We start from the raw sequence: 22,006 nt of genomic DNA on the forward strand, positions 1-22,006 counted from the left end.
ATCCTACCGAGAGACAAGATGGCGGCCGCTCCGGACTGTTTAGAATGTTGACAGACACCGGAGAGCCAATCAGCTTCGCTTCGCCAAGTTCCGTTACGCTTCCGGTACGCGAACCGGGGCGCTAACCGGGGCGCGCTTACAGATATATATATTTTTTTGAACGTTAATTTATCAAAATCCACTGGAGCACATATATTGAGACCTAGCAAAGGCACATCGGGCTAACAGTCCCTACAATTTTGCCAAGTTTCGTGCAAATCCATTCAGCCGTTCGGGCTAAAAGTGAGGCCAACCGCCCTATGGAAATTAACATGGGAAAAACGCGTTTTGGGACCCCCCTTTTTTCTCGGCCCCCCCTTGACGAAACCCCCCCAAATTTTCAGGGGCTGCTCAGAAACAAAATGTTCCATTTTCCTGAATATTTCAGCCAATTCCGTCCACAAAGTTATTAGACATAGAATTTTCAAAAATCCCATAGGAAAAAAATCCTAACTATATATACCTACTGGCGACCGCCAGTAGGTAATATATATATATATATATATATATATATATATATATATATATATATATATATATATATATATATATAAATATACTGAAATCTCCTCCAAGGAACAGAATGAGGGCCACAGCAGGGGAACAAGAAAAGGCACCTTTATTCCAATTACGGCGAATGCATTTCGGCTACCAATAAGCCTTCCTCAGCGCCAGATGGTTGCAGGAGCAATGAGCGCACTCGTGGTTCAGGATTGCTATACCTGTACTGCCTCCAACCCATTGGTTGCTGCCAGCTCCGCCCCTCAGCATGTGCGTTGGATCACCTGCTCTGTACCATTTTGACAGCAGGCGAACTACCATACCCAGAATGCAGTGTGGTTTCCAGGTAGGAAGCACAGTTTGGCAGAGATATTCCTCGGCAAGCAGGACACCACGAAGTCTGTATGTAAGCTGCTCTCCACACAGAAAAAGGCGCCCTCCAGTCCCCAACCGCAACAACCACCGTGACCAGATATTCCAATAAACGGGGGTAAGTGCGAAAGTTCGCCTCGCCCAGCGAGGAGCCGGATAGCCCCTACACCGCTGCAGTCTTCCCGGCAAGGGGGTGGGTCTCAGAAGTTCCAGAAACCTGGACAAACACCAATTTTCACCAAAGCAAAAGAACCAATTTTCACCAAAGCGAAAGAACCAGCGGGTCTGAGTCCTCTTGACGTTCCGGGGCCCCCGAAGAGCGCCACTGGTGAACGCACTGACAATGTGTGCAGAAATCTCCTCCAAGGAAAAGAATGAGGGCCACAGCAGGGGAACAAGAAAAGGCACCTTTATTCCAATTACGGCGAATGCATTTCGGCTACCAATAAGCCTTTCTCAGCACCAGATGGTTGCAGGAGCAATGAGCGCACTCGTGGTTCAGGATTGTTATACCTATACTGCCTCCAATTCATTGGTTGCTGCCAGCTCCGCCCCTCAGCATGTGCGGTGGATCACCTGCTCTGTACCATTTTGACAGCAGGTGAACTACCATACCCAGAATGCAGTGTGGTTTCCAGGTAGGTACCGCGGTTTGGCGGAGATATTCCTCGGCATGCAGGACACCACGAAGTCTGTATGTAAGCTGCTCTCCGCACAGAAAAAGGCGCCCTCCAGTCCCCAACCACAACAACCACCGTGACCAGATAGTCCAATAAACGGGGGTAAGTGCGAAAGTTCGCCTCGCCCAGCGAGGAGACGGATAGCCCCTACACCGCTGCAGTCTTCCCGGCCAGGGGGTGGGTCTCAGAAGTTCCAGAAACTTGGACAAACACCAATTTTCACCAAAGCGAAAGAACCAGCGGGTCTGAGTCCTCTTGACGTTGCGGGGGCCCCCGAAGCGCGCCACTGGTGAACGCGCTGACAATGTGTGCAGAAATCTCCTCCAAGGAAAAGAATGAGGGCCACAGCAGGGGAACAAGAAAAGGCACCTTTATTCCAATTACGGCGAATGCATTTCGGCTACCAATAAGCCTTCCTCAGCGCCAGATGGTTGCAGGAGCAATGAGCGCACTCGTGGTTCAGGATTGTTATTCCTGTACTGCCTCCAACCCATTGGTTGCTGCCAGCTCCGCCCCTCAGCATGTGCGTTGGATCACCTGCTCTGTACCATTTTGACAGCAGGCTAACTACCATACCCAGAATGCAGTGTGGTTTCCAGGTAGGTAGCGCGGTTTGGCTACATCGCACAAAGAAGAGAGTGATGGAGCATGTACGTGTGATCAAAAACAATAATCAGCAATATCCTGTAGCAAGTCATTTCTTTGACTGACATTTTCAAAATGAGAGCTTATTAAGGATGGCGGTCATTGATATGGTTGATTTGGGGATAAGGGGAGGCAACAGAGAGTTAGCCTTGCGCAAACTAGAGTCAAGATATATTATTGACTTCGATTGCTTGACCCCGAATGGTTTAAATTCAAGTGAGGAACTGGCCTTGCACCTCATAGAATGAAATATGAAATATGCATTGAGTAAGGATTTTATGTGGTCTGCATTCTGATTTTATGTTGTTTTAAAAAAAATGTAGGTTAATAATGGCAACCGTCTGATCATGGTACCAAAATGAATATACAGCTTTTTCCAGAGGTTGAACTCATGAACTTTGGATCATTTGCCCACTTGGGCGGGAGGAATAAGTTGGCACAGTGGAATTTATGTAAATTAAGCCCACTGGGGCATGGTCTTTTACTAAGTGATTGTAATTGAATATACGGAGAAATTAACTGCTATTGAAGGAGTATGATTGCCAATATAACAATCCATAATTCGTATACATATTAAAACATTATAAAAATTATACAAATAAATAAATATTATTAAACAATTAAAAATAAATATATAAAATGAAAACATATTATAATAATAATTACATATAACAAATACCTACAAATATTATATAAAATAAAATAAATAAAAACATTTAAAAAAATCTTTTAAACTAGAAAATATTTATGAACTAAATTTTTTAATAATACATATATGTATTTATTTTATTTCCTACCATATAACACTGAACCAATAACAACACACTTCAACATTTTAAATTAAATCTGCTTCCATAATGGACATAATTTATAAACATTAATTAACTGCACACACTTTAACACTATAATGTCCACAACACACACTTAAAATAAACTATAAAATAATAAAACACAATTAAAAATTATTTTTAAATTAAAAACTATTACCATTAACAACGAACTATAAAATAATCAACATTTATTTAATATTCACCCTTTACCCCTTCAAAAGTAAAAACAACACAAAAAATAAACACTTACCCCAAATAAATATAAAATAATTAACATTAATTAGCAACTATATATTAATTTATAAAATACAAATTACTTTCCATCCCTAGCCCCTATAAACACTACAACATATACCTAAAATTATTTACACAATTGCCATAATAATGTTCTAATTAATTTAATTAATATCAATGAACAAATAATTATTAATAATAAATAAACTACTTTACACCCTCTACCTCATAACCGAAAAACACACACCTAAAATTAATTACACAATTACCACAATTAATTACTAATAATTAATTATAATTAATTAACAACCAACTATTATTTCATCAATTAAAATGAATTACTTCCCATCCTTTACACCTACAAACAGCAAATCACACACCTAAAAATAATTACACAATTACCATAATTAAGTACCAATTAATTAACTAAAATTAATTAACAACCAATTATTAATTCATCAACTAAAAACACATTACTTCTCAACCTTTACTCCTATAAACACCAAAACACACACCTGAACTTAATTACACAATTACCTAATTAAATAATTATTTTTAATCAACAACAAATTGTTAATTAATAATGAATTACTTTACACATGTAACACTATAACATCTCAATTAAACAAATATTAATAAACGAAAAAATTAATTAATTGAATATAATCAAATTACTTCCCACCTGATTCCCTATAAATCCACAAGAACTTGAAACACAAAATTCAAATTAATTTTCTTTTATAACTACTAAACATTTAACACACATGTTAATAATACAAACAATTCTTCTACAAAAAAAATACATCACATACATTTGAATGATATACTAAAATACATAACATTAATTAACAAGCATTTGCAATGCAATAGGTCTCGCATTATGAAAGTCTGAGCTATTGAGTGATGCTGTGGAGGCTGTGAGTGATGCTGTGGAGGCCGTGAGTGATGCTGTGGTGATGCTGAGTGGTGCTGTGGTTGTGCTGAGTGGTGCTGTGGTGGTGCTGAGTGGTGCTGTGGTGGTGCTGAGTGGTGTTGAGTGGTGATGTGGTGGTGCTGAGTGGTGCTGTGGTGGTGCTTGGTGCTGTGGTGGTGCCGAGTGGTGCTGTGGTGGTGCTGAGTGATGATGTAGTGGTGCTGAGTGATAATCTGGTGGTTCTGAGTGGTGCTGTAGTGGTGCTGTGGTGGTGCTGAGTGGTGCTGTGGTGGTGCTGAATGATGCTGTGGTGGTGCTGAGTGGTGCTGTGGTGGTGCTGAGTGATAATGTGGTGGTGCTGAGTGATAATGTGGTGGTGCTGTGGTGGTGCTGAGTGGTGCTGTGGAGGTGCTGAGTGATAATGTGGCGGTGCTGAGTGGTTCTGTTGAGTGATAATGTGGTGGTGCTGAGTGATAATGTGGTGGTGCTGAGTGGCGCTGTGGTGGTGCTGAGTGGTGCTGTGGTGGTGCTGTGGTGGTGCTGTGGTGGTGCAGAGTGGTGCTGTGGTGGTGCTGAGTGATAATGTGGTGGTGCTGAGTGGTGCTGTGGTGGTGCTGAGTGGTGCTGTGGTGGTGCTGAATGATGCTGTGGTGGTGCTGAGTGGTGCTGTGGTGGTGCTGAGTGATAATGTGGTGGTGCTGAGTGATAATGTGGTGGTGCTGATAATGTGGTGGTGCTGAGTGGTGCTGTGGTGGTGCTGAGTGGTGCTGTGGTGGTGCTGAGTGATAATGTGGTGCTGCTGAGTGATAATGTGGTGGTGCTGAGTGGTGCTGTGGTGGTGCTGAGTGATAATGTGGCGGTGCTGAGTGATGCTGTGGTGGTGCTGTTGTGTGATAATGTGGTGGTGCTGAGTGATAATGTGGTGGTGCTGAGTGGCGCTGTGGTGGTGCTGAGTGGCGCTGTGGTGGTGCTGAGTGGTGCTGTGGTGGTGTGAGTGATAATGTGGTGGTGCTGAGTGGTGCTGTGGTGGTGCTGAGTGATGATGTGGTGGTGCTGAGTGATGCTGTGGTGGTGCTGAGTGACGCTGTGGTGGTGCTGAGTGACGCTTTGGTGGCGCTGAGTGACGCTGTGGTGGTGCTGAGTGACGCTGTGGTGGTGCTGAGTGGTGCTGTGGTGCTGCTGAGTGGTGCTGTGGTGGTGCTGAGTGATAATGTGGTGGTGCTGAGTGATAATGTGGTGGTGCTGAGTGATAATGTGGTGGTGCTGAGTGATGCTGGGGTAGCGCTGAGTGATGAAGTGGTGATGCAGAGGTCAGAAAGGCACAAAAAACGAGTCTAACAGGGGGCATAAGGGCAGAAAAACAAGGGAAAAACGAGTCTAACAGGGCAGAAAGGCACAAAAAAATTAGTCTAACAGAGGGCAGAAAGGCACAAAAAATAGACACACAGTACTCTCTCAGCAAACAGTGCACAGCGGGCCCACGCATGCGTGTTGCCAAGATGTGTCTCTGGAGGGTGAGCTGGGGCCGTTGGGAAATGCAGATACAGAGGAGGGGATGTCACTCTGCATGAAGCACTGTGACAGCTAAACAAATACATGGAAGCATTTAATGAAAAGCCCTGGTATTATAAAGGACAGGTCATCCTTGCGGCCCATCTTAGTCCTTTCCCAATTCATTCAATCCCAGTTCAACATTCATTTGCATAAAAGATCAGTGAGCCGTATGCAGGGAGGCATGATGCGAGCAACTGGACACTCTTCAGCGGAGGCCAAATGTGAGCCCGTTTGTCAGTCTATGGCTTGCTGGACACCAGGGCCATCTGTGGCAGTCACTGAGCCCTTCACCCACGAACTACCCGGAAGTGAACAGATAGAAAAATACGGACAGTGGAAACGTGCATATCTTTATTACTGAGTGGGGAGAGAGAAAGCCTGAAGTGCATGGCGAGCACTGGGGCCAGAGTAGGTAATGGAAGACTGCATCTTTACTTCTCTTGGGAGGTTTGGTAAATCTCTAACAGAAAGGCCTGCACGAGATGTCCCACCTTGTGTTACAAGGGAGCACCTCGGCCACTAGCTAGATGTCCATGCATTTTCACATGCATTTTCACTCGCCAGAACTTACAACCCAAACAACGGAGCGGTGTCCAGGGGGGGGGGGGGGTGGCTGGGGTCTGTCTGGATGGCATGACAAAATGTTACAGCACTGGGATCTTGGAAAGGGTGGGTGGAAAGCTGGTTCCGCAACTCAGTAAAGTAAAGAGCTTTGGCAGGAGTTGGGGTTTCAATTGACTTCTGTAATAAACTTAACTAAACTATGGACGAAATTGTGAGTGTCAAGGCATGTGTACCACCAATGAATCCAACAGAAGGTCCACCGGGTCCTTGGGGAAATATCGGTGATATATTGGGGATCTTTAAAGAGCCTACTGTTGTAGGGATAGCTAAATGGTGGCCGATAACGGGACATCTTCTACACGAAAAGATGTTATTGGCCCAGGAGCTGAAATGAGGGCCGTACACACTACTTCAGGTCTACTTACAGGGCAACCCACTGTTCTGTGAGAAGGAACACTCAGCCGAATGGCATAAGGTAAACCCCGGTCATTGGCTTACGACAATTGATTGCCAAGTGGAAAACTGAGGGATAAAAAGAAGACATCAGTGGAGTCTGGAGAGAGGGAAGTTGGATAAACAGCAAAGTAAGAACAAGTTCCACAAAGATATGAACAGAGTGGTAGAATGGCGGTGCTAAAATTGAAACTGGTGACTACGCAATTACGCTATGATACGTGGCTCGAGGCCAGCTATGCTGATCAGAAGCAAAGAGGGTAATTACGATGTGGAGTAATTCAGTGACATTGCACGAAGGTAAAATTAAACCAGCAGAGGCACAGGCTTGCAATGTAGCTGCGAGTAACTCCGGAGATGGCGAGGGTGGGAAGGAAGATATTCTGCAAGCAGCTCTCACCTCAGCTAAACGTGGCTCTAGGCCAGCTATGCTGATCAGAAGCAAAGAGGGTAATTACAATGTGGAGAAATTCAGTGACATTGCACGAAGGTAAAATTAAACCAGCAGAGGCACAGGCTTGCAATGCAGCCGCGGGTAACTCCGGAGATGGCGAGGGTGGGAAGGAAGATATTCTGCAAGCAGCTCTCACCTCAGCTAAACGTGGCTCGAGGCCAGCTATGCTGATCAGAAGCAAAGAGGGTAATTACGATATGGAGAAATTCAGTGACATTGCAAAACAATAAAATCATATGTCCAAGACACAACGGATTTTATCAATAAAATATCAGAGATACAATTTGACAAAGAGAAATCATGGTTGGTGACAATGGACATTACGTCCCTTTATACTAAAATTCCACAAGATGAAGGATTATATGTCCTTGAGTCCATTCTTGATGAGAGGGAAAGACCACATAGGATCCCTACATCTTTCATTCTCAAACTAGCAGCTTTTGCTCTTAAAAAAAATTATTTCAGTTTTGATGGAGAATTCTATCTACAGACAAGTGGAGTAGCAATGGGCTGTCCATTTGCCCCTGAATTAGCTATTCTTTTCATGTCCAAATATGAAGAACATTTTGTGTATATCAACAACCCATATGCACAATGGATAGAAAATTGGAGTCGATATATCGACGATATTTTCTTTGTGTGGACAGGAACTGAAAATGACCTTTTGAAATTTTTTGATTGGATTAATAACAAAACGGCGACCATCAAATACAGTACCAGTCATTCACAGAGTAAAATGCCATTTCTGGATGTTGAAATCTATCCCTATGAGGGTGGATTGGCCACCGCACTATACAAGAAGCCAACTGATCGGAACAAAGCTTTACACTATAAAAGCAACCACCCACGCAGTCTTAAGGATAATTTGCTGTATGGGCAGTACCTTAGAATCCGTCGGAATTGTCATGACAAAGAGGAGTATAAAAGACATGCTGAAAAACTTACAGCCAATTTAAAACAACGTGGATATCCAAAAAAACTACTAAAAAGATCTATGAAGAGAGCTTGGTGGACTCCCCGCGAATGTCTGCTGGAGAGAAGAGAAAAGAAAGAAACTGAAAGGCTTGTTTTTGTATCTACCTGGTGTCCTAATTCAAATATGTTAAAGAAAGTGGTAAAAAATAACTGGCATCTGTTAAAGAATTTGAATGAGATATTCAGCAGGAAACCACTCTTTGCATTTCGTAAAAGCTCAAGTATTGCGAACCAATGGTCAGAGCAGCACTACCACTGACAAATCCAAAATTAAACCACAGATGCACAGGCTTGCAATGCAGCCGCGGGTAACTCCGGAGATGGCGAGGGTGGGAAGGAAGATATTCTGCAAGCAGCTCTCACCACAGCTAAACGCTGCCACAAACAAGCTCTTGGCATTGCTGTGGGGGGCGGGGGAGAGCATTCCTTTAAAGTGTGAAGCAGGGGGCGGGGGAGCGGATCCCTTTGAAGCACGGCCTCGAGGCTGTGAAAGTGAAACAGCCTGAGGCCGAGCGCACGCTGGGGGAAGCTTCAGATGCCTGTGGGAGGAAGGCTGATGGCTTTGATGTGGACACGCTTTCCGCACGCGTGCACCACACGAACTGTAGGAAATCTGCGATGGTTTCAGACCTTGGTTTGGCCCCTATACTCTCGTCCTATTATCCCTTGCGGGATTAATAGGCGAGACCTAAAAATCTAAGTGTCCAAGACCCAGAAAGGTGAGAAAGATCAGACCAGTCATATACATATTATGTTTCTGTCTGTACATCCAAATTTTGATACAATGTACTGTCCACATGTACAGCTGGGGGTTCCTTCACATGCTCTAATGTATTTCAATGGACTATAAAATATTCTGTATTTTTTTTATAAATGATGTTATAAATTTACTTTTCCAATTAACTTTTTGTAAATGTTTTGAACTGTTTCATTCAATATCGTTGCTGGGTCCTTTGGCTTAAAGATAGTTCATACATGCAGATGAAATGGAAAACAAAACTAAATAAAGTAAAAATAAAAACTGCAATATTTACTCCCTTGGTTCATTCGTTCAAAGCAAATGTAATGTACCACATCTGTCTATTAATGTAGAAAAAAAGAAAAGAAGCTTAGAAATTAGTTAAAATGTTAGACATTATACATGTAAATAAATGCTGCAGATAATGCAAAATATTGATGTTATTGGGAGCAAATGTAGGGTTTTAAATACATGGGGCAAGAGTCTATTGAGCCCTGTTGCTCACTGTACATTATGACAGGTGTGAAAACTGCCTGATTCAGAAAAGGACAAGAAAGCTAGATTTGTGCAAATGTGAAAAAAATATTTTACCAATCATATCTGTTCAGGCTTAACCTTGCAACTGCCCCTCAACATACATGAGTCATTTCCTCAATGACAGACTAAGGCAAGCTGACTGAGAGACTTAAAGGTGAAAATACACCTACATGTATGGCTTTCAGAAAGCCTTTAAGTAAACAAATGGTTAAAAATATTGTAACGTATGCTTTGAAAGAAATGCTGCTTCTAAGCCTTAAAAAATCTATTTCTAGAAACACGATGGGGTATTGGCTTCAAAACTCCACGTTTCTAGAAAAGCAGATGCCATTTCATCTTCCAAACTCCTTACTCTCATACAAGAAGGCCCTCTCGACACTCACTATGCCAGATGCGGAACATCCTTAAGAGCTTATGAACCAAGCTCACAGCTACTTTCAAACTAGCCCCCAGAAACAGTCCATGAGTAGGGCACAATTTATTCTACGAGCTTGTTAGCGCCATGTATCTTTTCAAGTCAACTACAAGTTCCAAACATCTACATCAGCTCAGCAAAAATTGGAAGAAATATAAAAAAAATATGGAACGCATATCCAAAGTATTACAACAAAAGAAGGCCACAGGTTGGTCTGCTCAGTAAAAATAGTAAAAAAAAAAAAAAAGATATGACTACTTGCGGAATGTCCTTTGTCTTCAAATTCTCAGAGTGTAAGCTTACCACTAAGACACTTGTCTTTAGAGATCAGCCTCTCCGTACCATACAGAGAGATGAGTCTGTTTATGTCTATACTCCACTTGGTTCTGCCACCTGGGAATATGGCTTACCAAAGACAAAACATCAGATTATGAAGGATCTTTCTCAAGGTCATTGTTTATGTCATCCCCTGGCCTGCGTACAACCTCCCTTTTTTTGAACATTACAAGTAAAGATCGCAATGCCCTGCTCAACTTACTTTAGCAGCAGCTTTGACCACTGTTCTTTGTCGACACATTGTTAGTAGATAAAAAGTACATGTTACAGAAGCAACATTCTGGTTATGAATTCCAACAAACACTGAGGTCCTTCATTTAAAAGGTGTTATTTTCCAGTACTAATCAGGAATGTAGGGCCTGTTTTAAGGCAAGACACAAACAGAGGGAGAAAATTGCGCACCAAATTTTTATGGTCCGCCTTTCATTCTGAGGAGCCATCTGTGTACTAATAAGTTTCATCACAAAATGTCCAGTAAGAAGAGGTTAGTAGCAGAATGACCGGCCTAATTTACATTAATTAGGCAGATTGCTATTTGCCGCCTCCGGTGAGGGTTACCTGTGCATGGATGGTTGAATAGCAGACCACCACCAGAGTGTTAGCACTCCGAAAAGGGATACATTTTTCTTAAAGTGGCCTGTGTTGTCTAAAAAAAAGTGATGCTGCTTTGATATGTATATACATTTCCTATTTGCTCCGCTGAACCACTGTCTACTCCTCCCAATGGTATGATTTTCTAAAAGGGAAGCTGTTTAGAGGGGACAGCTTCCCCTCTGTGAATCACTTACCACTTCCGTTGAGGTGTTGGTAAATTATTTGTGACAGTAACTGCAATCTCAAACTAATGATACGTCCCACAAATTGCAAATAAGGGAGGACGCATCCTTCTTTCATCCTCCAAGTTGTGATTCACAATGAGGTCAAAAAATCTTTGCAATTCAATGTCCTAACCCTGGTTATGAACAACAGCTATTCAGAGAAACCCAGCGGTTGCCAGGGTGTGTTTACGTGGTAACTGGTTGGTAGAAGCTGCAGCACTGAAGATGTCCTGCCCAAGAAACTTTAACAATACATTTACCTTCAGATATGCTCGTACAGTGTAATGCAAGCACCTGTAGTAAAAGAGTCCAGAACCAGTAGGGACGTTATCCTAAACCTGAAGGCAACTAACTACCTGTCAACTATCCCACACTAAGTCCCAAAAATATGTGTCAATCATACCAACGTATGAATTAAAAATGTAGTGGAGGCTCCTAATAGGAATATATCAGTGGTGCTTATTTCCTGGATTAAGCTTGTTTTTAAGTTCTCACATAAAGGCAGATAGATGGCATGGGCATAGGGAGAATATGGAAGTCACGTACGAAGACCAAATTGCAAAACACACAATACTCATTTTCAAGTGCTGTTACTCTCCAACGATACCACGTAACAGGGGACAGACTGTGAGAACAGACGCTATCTCCCCAGGAGTAAAAATAAATGTGCACTGGGTTTCAGTTCAGTATTCTTAGCCCACAGTGGTATCGTTTAGAATCACTCCAAAAAAATAAACTATTTGAAAAAACATGAGAGCAGTGCAATATTTGTGAAAAAGTGATTGTCCAAGACCAATCAATTTGGTTGCACGAAGAAGTCAGACATAAAAACACTTATTCTGGTTCCAGTTTCTAATTTTCCCACAACACTACAACTGGGGGTGAGCCGGGTTGTGAAGTCGAGACATAGGAACTGCCCATTCAGCATATTAGTTGCCTGATAATTTTAACTGTTTCACAGGGAAAGTAACTCTGACTCTTTTAGCCCTTTCTGGGCTGTACAAGAGGTACAAATCTGTGGCTAGGCTGGACAAGCTGGAAAACAGAACAATGCAGCTTCAGTCCCACACTCTTATTTCTTCCATAAAAGAGTAATGATTAAACCTGTTTCAAAGTGCTGACATAATGTGAGATAAGCAGACAGAGGCACCGTGAGAATATGATTTCTCCAGGATCACTCAGTTGTTATAAATAGTAGACCAGAGACTACCTCATAATCCTACTTGCCGCAAAGGTTATACATTTACCACCATAGTACATTTTGATGAATATACTGTTCGATTGTGCACGTCTCATCTCCAGATTGGGAACTTTTCCTCTTAAGTCCATTTTTTTAACTGCGTGTTTACTAGCAGCTTATACATTGTTTTTTAAATACTCCCCATCTTTCCAACAAGCATTGTCAAAGTCAAACGCTCTGACACATCATTGTTATCTGGTGAATCTTACAAAATTAAAGTCACGATCCATACATACTGATTAGTACAAAAAAAATGCATAAATACATAAATAAATTAATACCGCCTTCGGGTAAAGTCCGCGCTAATAAAAATGCATAAATAACTAAATAAATAAGTACCGCAAATCACCGCCGTCACTCTGCCGGCCTGCGACCAGGAAGTCAGGCAGGCCGGCGCGACAACCGGAAGAGCCGCGATTGGAGCCGTGTTTGGAGGGGAGCACCGGAGCAGGCAGGAGCCTACCCTGCGCCCCGGTGCCGAAGGAGGGAAGAAGAGTCCTGCTGCCGGGCCCTGCAGCTGAGGAGAGCCGCCGCACGAAGGAAGCCGGTGAGTGGGTTGCTGAGCGGGGCGAGGGGGGAGCATGTGTGCGCGCGCGCGAGTGGCGGGCTGTGTGTGTGTGTGTGTGCGTGCGTGCGTGCGTGTGTGTATGTGTCTTGGAGTGCGTGTGTGTGACTGTGGGGGAGGGGTGTGTGTGTGTGAGCGAGTGTCTGTGTGCCGTGTGCCTGTATGTGTGTGCATGCGCTCGCCTGTGTGTGCGTGCATGCAGAGGGGTGGGGGCTGCCTATATGTAAAGCGCTCTGATACCTGATTCGGTTCGGGGCTGGAAAAAAAATAAAAATAAATAAATAAAAAATATGGCTGTGAGTTACTCTGCGCATGCGCGGGGCAGACGCGCGCACTCCCGCGGTGAAAACTGCAAGGGAAACGCTCGTGCCAGATAGGTGTCCACATTCCCAAAAAGCGGCAACAATAGTTGTCGAGACAGACACTCTCAATGCTCACGCATTGAGAGTACGTCTGCTCGTCCTAAAAAGCAATATTTTTGACAACTATATTTTTGCAAACGATATTAAACACTTTGATATTTTTTAAATTGATATTACTTATCTAACGTCGATATTCTTGACCACGATTTTTTTGCTGTTGATATTTCTGGACCACGATATTTCTGACTCGATATTTGTGCAACTCAATATTTTAAACTCAATATTCTGTCTGCACACCTCTAGTCAGTAATGCACTAAGCCCAATGGGAGAGGAGCCGTCCCAAGAACCGGTTTTGAATGACCACAGAGGAGGAGTTGCTCGTTTCCCTGGCCGCACCTCTAAGGTCGGCACTGGAGTTTTGCAAAGGGGAAATAGGTTCTTCCATGTTGATTTTGGGTATAGAGGGACACTTTGGGATTGTTTGCAGTTTAACACACATGAAGTCTAGAAAGGAGGGTAGGGTAACCCCTGGGAACTTTTACCCCATTGTTAAGTGAGTGGTCAGGAGTTTCCCTCAACCACAGACTGTCACTGGGCCTAATTGTGACACCCACAGTACACTCCATAGCTCACTGCTGGACCTCTGGAAGAACAGAGGAGGACTGCACCTTCAATCTATGACCTGAGAAGAAATATAAAGTCTGGGCCTGCTCTCCCTCCTGTAACCAGGACAAAGAAGTGAACTTGAAGGGTTAGAAAGCAGCCCTTCTGTTTGGGATACAGGCACACAACAAACTTCAGGAGGCCTTTTCCTGTATTCCCAACTGAGCAGTTTCAACTGAACCTGACCTGGACCCTGCTGCTGGCCTCTTTTTGGGTGAGTCTTTAACTTAAAGTGTTGTCCCTGAGGTCCTGGACCCTTGCTTGGTGTTGGTTACGTCTAACTTGTTTGCTGGCACCAAACATACATCGACACAGTTCCCTCACTATTTCCAATATTTTCAATACATATAGTGGTATGTGATCCTGGGCTAGTGCCCCATATCATGTAATATGCATTCTTTGTGCCAATTCACACCATGTCATTGCCCACTAATCACCACAATTCAATATTTACTCCATGACCTCCAACTTCTCCTTCATATTAAAACCAGCTAAAAAAACTGAGGGGTAAACTCACTCTAATTAAAACTCCTTATTGCACAGAAAGATCCTCATTTGAGTTAAGTCCAAACGGAATTTGGTATTAAAAATTATTAACTACCTGGATTCAAGTTGGTGTAGCCTTCGCTCCCGGTTACCACCCCTCCTATTTTTAGGTATCGGGTCAATCACAAAGTAGGCTAGGTCCTGGATGTTACCCTTATGGGCCTCATTGACATGTCTTTCTACTGGGTAGCTTTTGACCTTATTAGTGACAGCCCTCATATGTTGTAGTATTCGAACATATGCAATATGAATGGTGCTGCCCACATACATTTTCTCGCATGAACACTGAAGCATGTAGACTAGAAAGTCACTTCTACAGGTCAAGTGATTTCGGATTGTCCAAGGGAATTTGAGTAGTGGGGAACTAAACTGTTTTGTATTCTGTCCTATTGTGCAGGCTTTGCATTTTGTGCATTTGTAGAATCGTGCACTTGCCCACAATCACTCCTCTGTTGTCCTTAACTCTGGACTACTGTTGACCAAATCCTGTCGCATCGACCATGCTTTTCTAAAAGGGACTAAAGGTCTCAGAGAGACCACTTCTCTCAATATAGGATCCCTCCTTACCAATTACTAATGCCTATTCAGACAGTCTCTCACCCTGCTGTGATAGGCATTATAGGTAGTAATCATCCTCTTCTTATCTTTGTTCACACTCACCTTCCTTTCTTTTTCTTTTTCATTTGAATGTAAAATGCTAGATCTATCCATAATATTTTTCTTTAGTTAATGTTTGATCCAATACTGAGGGTTGATACCCTCTCTGCATGAATCTTGCATTCAAGTCTCTATGTGCTATTTCCAGGACACTTGCTTCGCTACAACTTCTTTAAATTCTTAAATGTTCACCATAAGGGATGCTTTTTAAAAAAAATTCAGGATGATGGCTTCCGGTGTGTTGGATTGTATTCCCAGCAGCGGGTTTCCTATAGTCACATGTGTGCAAGATATAATTTTCCACATAGACTTTTACATCTAGGAAACACACTTGGGTTTTTCTGATGGGATGAGTAAAGGCTAGGTTCAAGGATTTATTGCCCAACTTCTTGACAAACACTTCTGCAGTGTCCAATGATCCATCCCACATCACAAACAGATCATCTATGAACCTAGTCCATAGTACCACATTCCTTCCGCATTCCTCAGCATACTGTGTCCTGAGCACCTGCTCCTCCCATTAGCCCATATGCAAATTTGCATAGCTGGGGGCGAAGCATGTGCCCACCGAAGTCCCTCGCATCTGCCTGTATGTGTCCATTCCATACATGAAAATGTTATTTTAGAGGCACAGTCTCCCCATTTCTACTTACATTGATGTGTGTTGGTCCAGTGTAATGGATCTCTTACTGAGATAATGCTTCATTGCCCCCAAACCATCTTCATGGTGAATACTTGTATATAGTGATGACACATCAAGTATCATTAACAAAAATGTGTCCTTCCATCTGATGTTCTCCACCTTCCTAAGGAAGCCACGGGTATCCTGAATAGAGGCTGGTAGTTCCTTCACATGTTTTTGTAGAAAGAAATCTAAAAATCTTGATATTGGTTCAAATAGGCCACTAATTGCCGATATGATCGGCCTACCTGGAGGAACATTGATGTCTTCATGTACCTTAGGTATAAGATACATAATTGGAGTCACTGGATTGCCAACTCTCAAAAATGTGTACTCCTCTTGGGAAATAAGACCCAGCCCTCTTCACCTCGCTAGATCTTTGTGTAGCTTTATTTTTATCTCTATAAGGTTTCTGTTCGGTATCTTCTGATAGCACTTACTATCCCTTAATTGAGACATGGCTTGGTCATTATACGTATTCAAAGGCCATAGAATTATGTTCCCACCCTTAATGGATTGCCATATAACTATGGGCCCGATTCACAGAATGAATTTAAGACTAAATCCTAAACTTACTACTATTTGGTAATCACAGAATGTACTTACTACTTTTGGGATTCACAGAGTGAACTTACTACTTTCAGGATTCACAGAATGAACTTACTACTTTCGGTATTCACAGAATAGATTTAAGACTACTAACTTTACATCCGCACTCGGGCCGTAAATTCCGGCCGGAGGCGGAGTTTCTGGCTTGGGGACGGGGCTTGCGGCCCAGAGGCGGAGCTTGCGGCCCGGAGGCAGGGCTTCCGGCTCAGAGGTGGGGATTTAGCCATGGCTGAAATCTCCACCTCTGGGCCGCAAGCTCTGCCTCCGGGCCACAAGCACCGCCTCCGGCCCACAGGCTCCGCCCCAAGCCAGAAGCTCCGCCTCCAGGCCGGAAACTCCGCCTCCGGGCCGGAATTTACGGCCCGAGTGCGGACGTAAAGTTAGTAGTCTTAAATCTATTCTGTGAATACCGAAAGTAGTAAGTTCATTCTGTGAATCCCGAAAGTAGTAAGTTCACTCTGTGAATCCCGAAAGTAGTAAGTGCATTCTGTGAATACCAAATAGTAGTACGTTTAGGATTTAGTCTTAAGTTCATTCTGCGAATCGGGCCCTATGTCTTTCCGCATTTTTATTTTATTCACAATCATGTCATATTTTCTCTCGTGTTGCCTATTGCCTTTTAAAAAACCCTCACTGGATTTAATAGACCGAGTCCGTAAGTTCTTAATAACCGCATTTATAAATATGTCAATTGAGTCCTTAGATGTCATCGGGACAAAATTAGATTTTGGTCTAAACAGTGTCTTTCTCCTGCTGTACACATCTATACCCATGGACTCAACTGTTTCTTCCACAGTCCCTGGGTATGTCATCCCTTCACACTCTTTTTCCAATTCATGGAGTTGATGTAAAAGATCTAAATCTTCAACTTCCAGTTACGCTCCTTTATCCATTTGTGTTTCTTTTTCTGTTTCATTCCGTTGTTGCTTGTTGTAAAAGAATTTCTTCAATTTTAAGTTCCTCATGAACTCTATGCGGGTCTGAGTGTAATTAAAAGTGGTTTTCGTACAAAATAACAGTCCCAGAGAGAGTATCTTTTCCTCTTCCTCCGTTAGTTTCAAAACAGTCAAATTGACTACTGTTATCAAAGTGTTTTCTACTTCTTTTGGTTTTTGCTCTTCGTTCTTGCCCCTGAGCGCAGTTCCATGCCCTCCCCTTCACTTTTTCCTGCACCTTGCCACTTTTTTCCCCTCCATTGAGGTTTTTGTTGTGTGTCTTGAGTCCTGTCCAAGCGTAAAAAATGCAATTAGTCCACGACTGTTGGAGGGTTCTGTATTTCTCTTCCTGCTGTTGCTGAGCTGTTGTCAGATTCAGTGTCAGCCTCCGAGCTTACGTTGGAGCTTGCTATATATATTTTTTTAAACAACTCCCACAAGAAGAGCAAAGTGGGCACTCCCAGTAACCAGAATTATTTTATTGTTTTTTCGCAGCGTTCTGTCTGTCCTGACGTGTTTTGGCTGATCCCAGCCTTTCTCAAAGTCATTTTGCCATTACATTTTTTATATTTAAAGGTACAGTGCTTATAGACATAGATGAAACAACATCCATTGTGCCTGTGTCCCCATCATTATGCATGCTGTACATTGAACTTGTTATTGGTTGTTATTGGCATAAAACATTTTCTTTTTACTTTTACAAGAAAATATCTTTTGCTCTTTTTTGTTGTACTTTTTTTAAAAGATATATTTTTGGATAAAAACAAACCAACATTGTATCAACCCATAATTCATGATAAAAGCCGGGAAGCAGTTTTAAAGGTAAACTCTTGAGCCAGTGCCCAAACCGAATTGGAAGCACCATGTTTAGTTCTTCAGCTCTGGGCCAATGCCTGAGTCCAATTAAAAGCATCATGTTACATATAGTTGCACAGATCATTATTAGTAACCTACTGGGTATTGCTGACCCCAGGGTCTCGTAGTCAGTCAAAAATGTTCTACACTTCAGATTCCATCATACCATTTTGAGTGAAAAAGTAAAGTAAATCGATAAAATACCAATATATTAATTAAATCACTCATGTCGGTATAAAATGTATTCTATACTTAACACACATAATGCAATCCTAAATCTCAAAGTCAAAAGGTGTGGGTCAATATCTCAATAAATAAAGGGCAGCCATGCTGTAGCATGTAACGATTCAGAAAAGGGGGTTGTGATGAACAGAGTGTCTGAATTAAGCAGACCACTCTTACCCAGTCCAAAGATCAGGGCTTGATCCATCACCGTTATTTATCTCACTGCCCCATCCCAGCTCAGAACCTGGCTATATGCAAATTAGTCTGTCCCTGGCCCAGTGCATCATGGGAACAGGGCAGACCAAACTACCAAGCCAATTCTTCACCAGAAAGGAGACAAGCTACCGGGGACCGGTTTCTGGCATTTCAGCCTCTTCGGCCCGGCTTGCTTGAATCCTGATGGAGCAGTGAGAAAGGGACTCATGTCTGAGTATACCCTGCCACACCTATAGTGGCCAAAAACGATTCAGAAAAGGGGGTGGTGATGAACAGAGTGTCTGAATTAAGCAGACCACTCTTACCCAGTCCAAAGATCAGGGCTTGATCCATCACCGTTATTTATCTCACTGCCCCATCCCAGCTCAGAACCTGGCTATATGCAAATTAGTCTGTCCCTGGCCCAGTGCATCATGGGAACAGGGCAGACCAAACTACCAAGCCAATTCTTCACCAGAAAGGAGACAAGCTACCGGGGACCGGTTTCTGGCATTTCAGCCTCTTCGGCCCGGCTTGCTTGAATCCTGATGGAGCAGTGAGAAAGGGACTCATGTCTGAGTATACCCTGCCACACCTATAGTGGCCAAAAACGATTCAGAAAAGGGGGTGGTGATGAACAGAGTGTCTGAATTAAGCAGACCACTCTTACCCAGTCCAAAGATCAGGGCTTGATCCATCACCGTTATTTATCTCACTGCCCCATCCCAGCTCAGAACCTGGCTATATGCAAATTAGTCTGTCCCTGGCCCAGTGCATCATGGGAACAGGGCAGACCAAACTACCAAGCCAATTCTTCACCAGAAAGGAGACAAGCTACCGGGGACCGGTTTCTGGCATTTCAGCCTCTTCGGCCCGGCTTGCTTGAATCCTGATGGAGCAGTGAGAAAGGGACTCATGTCTGAGTATACCCTGCCACACCTATAGTGGCCAAAAACGATTCAGAAAAGGGGGTGGTGATGAACAGAGTGTCTGAATTAAGCAGACCACTCTTACCCAGTCCAAAGATCAGGGCTTGATCCATCACCGTTATTTATCTCACTGCCCCATCCCAGCTCAGAACCTGGCTATATGCAAATTAGTCTGTCCCTGGCCCAGTGCATCATGGGAACAGGGCAGACCAAACTACCAAGCCAATTCTTCACCAGAAAGGAGACAAGCTACCGGGGACCGGTTTCTGGCATTTCAGCCTCTTCGGCCCGGCTTGCTTGAATCCTGATGGAGCAGTGAGAAAGGGACTCATGTCTGAGTATACCCTGCCACACCTATAGTGGCCAAAAACGATTCAGAAAAGGGGGTGGTGATGAACAGAGTGTCTGAATTAAGCAGACCACTCTTACCCAGTCCAAAGATCAGGGCTTGATCCATCACCGTTATTTATCTCACTGCCCCATCCCAGCTCAGAACCTGGCTATATGCAAATTAGACTGTCCCTGGCCCAGTGCATCATGGGAACAGGGCAGACCAAACTACCAAGCCAATTCTTCACCAGAAAGGAGACAAGCTACCGGGGACCGGTTTCTGGCATTTCAGCCTCTTCGGCCCGGCTTGCTTGAATCCTGATGGAGCAGTGAGAAAGGGACTCATGTCTGAGTATACCCTGCCACACCTATAGTGGCCAAAAACGATTCAGAAAAGGGGGTGGTGATGAACAGAGTGTCTGAATTAAGCAGACCACTCTTACCCAGTCCAAAGATCAGGGCTTGATCCATCACCGTTATTTATCTCACTGCCCCATCCCAGCTCAGAACCTGGCTATATGCAAATTAGTCTGTCCTTGGCCCAGTGCATCATGGGAACAGGGCAGACCAAACTACCAAGCCAATTCTTCACCAGAAAGGAGACAAGCTACCGGGGACCGGTTTCTGGCATTTCAGCCTCTTCGGCCCGGCTTGCTTGAATCCTGATGGAGCAGTGAGAAAGGGACTCATGTCTGAGTATACCCTGCCACACCTATAGTGGCCAAAAACGATTCAGAAAAGGGGGTGGTGATGAACAGAGTGTCTGAATTAAGCAGACCACTCTTACCCAGTCCAAAGATCAGGGCTTGATCCATCACCGTTATTTATCTCACTGCCCCATCCCAGCTCAGAACCTGGCTATATGCAAATTAGTCTGTCCCTGGCCCAGTGCATCATGGGAACAGGGCAGACCAAACTACCAAGCCAATTCTTCACCAGAAAGGAGACAAGCTACCGGGGACCGGTTTCTGGCATTTCAGCCTCTTCGGCCCGGCTTGCTTGAATCCTGATGGAGCAGTGAGAAAGGGACTCATGTCTGAGTATACCCTGCCACACCTATAGTGGCCAAAAACGATTCAGAAAAGGGGGTGGTGATGAACAGAGTGTCTGAATTAAGCAGACCACTCTTACCCAGTCCAAAGATCAGGGCTTGATCCATCACCGTTATTTATCTCACTGCCCCATCCCAGCTCAGAACCTGGCTATATGCAAATTAGTCTGTCCCTGGCCCAGTGCATCATGGGAACAGGGCAGACCAAACTACCAAGCCAATTCTTCACCAGAAAGGAGACAAGCTACCGGGGACCGGTTTCTGGCATTTCAGCCTCTTCGGCCCGGCTTGCTTGAATCCTGATGGAGCAGTGAGAAAGGGACTCATGTCTGAGTATACCCTGCCACACCTATAGTGGCCAAAAACGATTCAGAAAAGGGGGTGGTGATGAACAGAGTGTCTGAATTAAGCAGACCACTCTTACCCAGTCCAAAGATCAGGGCTTGATCCATCACCGTTATTTATCTCACTGCCCCATCCCAGCTCAGAACCTGGCTATATGCAAATTAGTCTGTCCCTGGCCCAGTGCATCATGGGAACAGGGCAGACCAAACTACCAAGCCAATTCTTCACCAGAAAGGAGACAAGCTACCGGGGACCGGTTTCTGGCATTTCAGCCTCTTCGGCCCGGCTTGCTTGAATCCTGATGGAGCAGTGAGAAAGGGACTCATGTCTGAGTATACCCTGCCACACCTATAGTGGCCAAAAACGATTCAGAAAAGGGGGTGGTGATGAACAGAGTGTCTGAATTAAGCAGACCACTCTTACCCAGTCCAAAGATCAGGGCTTGATCCATCACCGTTATTTATCTCACTGCCCCATCCCAGCTCAGAACCTGGCTATATGCAAATTAGTCTGTCCCTGGCCCAGTGCATCATGGGAACAGGGCAGACCAAACTACCAAGCCAATTCTTCACCAGAAAGGAGACAAGCTACCGGGGACCGGTTTCTGGCATTTCAGCCTCTTCGGCCCGGCTTGCTTGAATCCTGATGGAGCAGTGAGAAAGGGACTCATGTCTGAGTATACCCTGCCACACCTATAGTGGCCAAAAACGATTCAGAAAAGGGGGTGGTGATGAACAGAGTGTCTGAATTAAGCAGA

Source organism: Lissotriton helveticus, chromosome 6 (genome assembly GCF_964261635.1).
Source record: "Lissotriton helveticus chromosome 6, aLisHel1.1, whole genome shotgun sequence".
In the NCBI taxonomy this organism is placed as follows: Eukaryota; Metazoa; Chordata; class Amphibia; order Caudata; family Salamandridae; genus Lissotriton; species Lissotriton helveticus.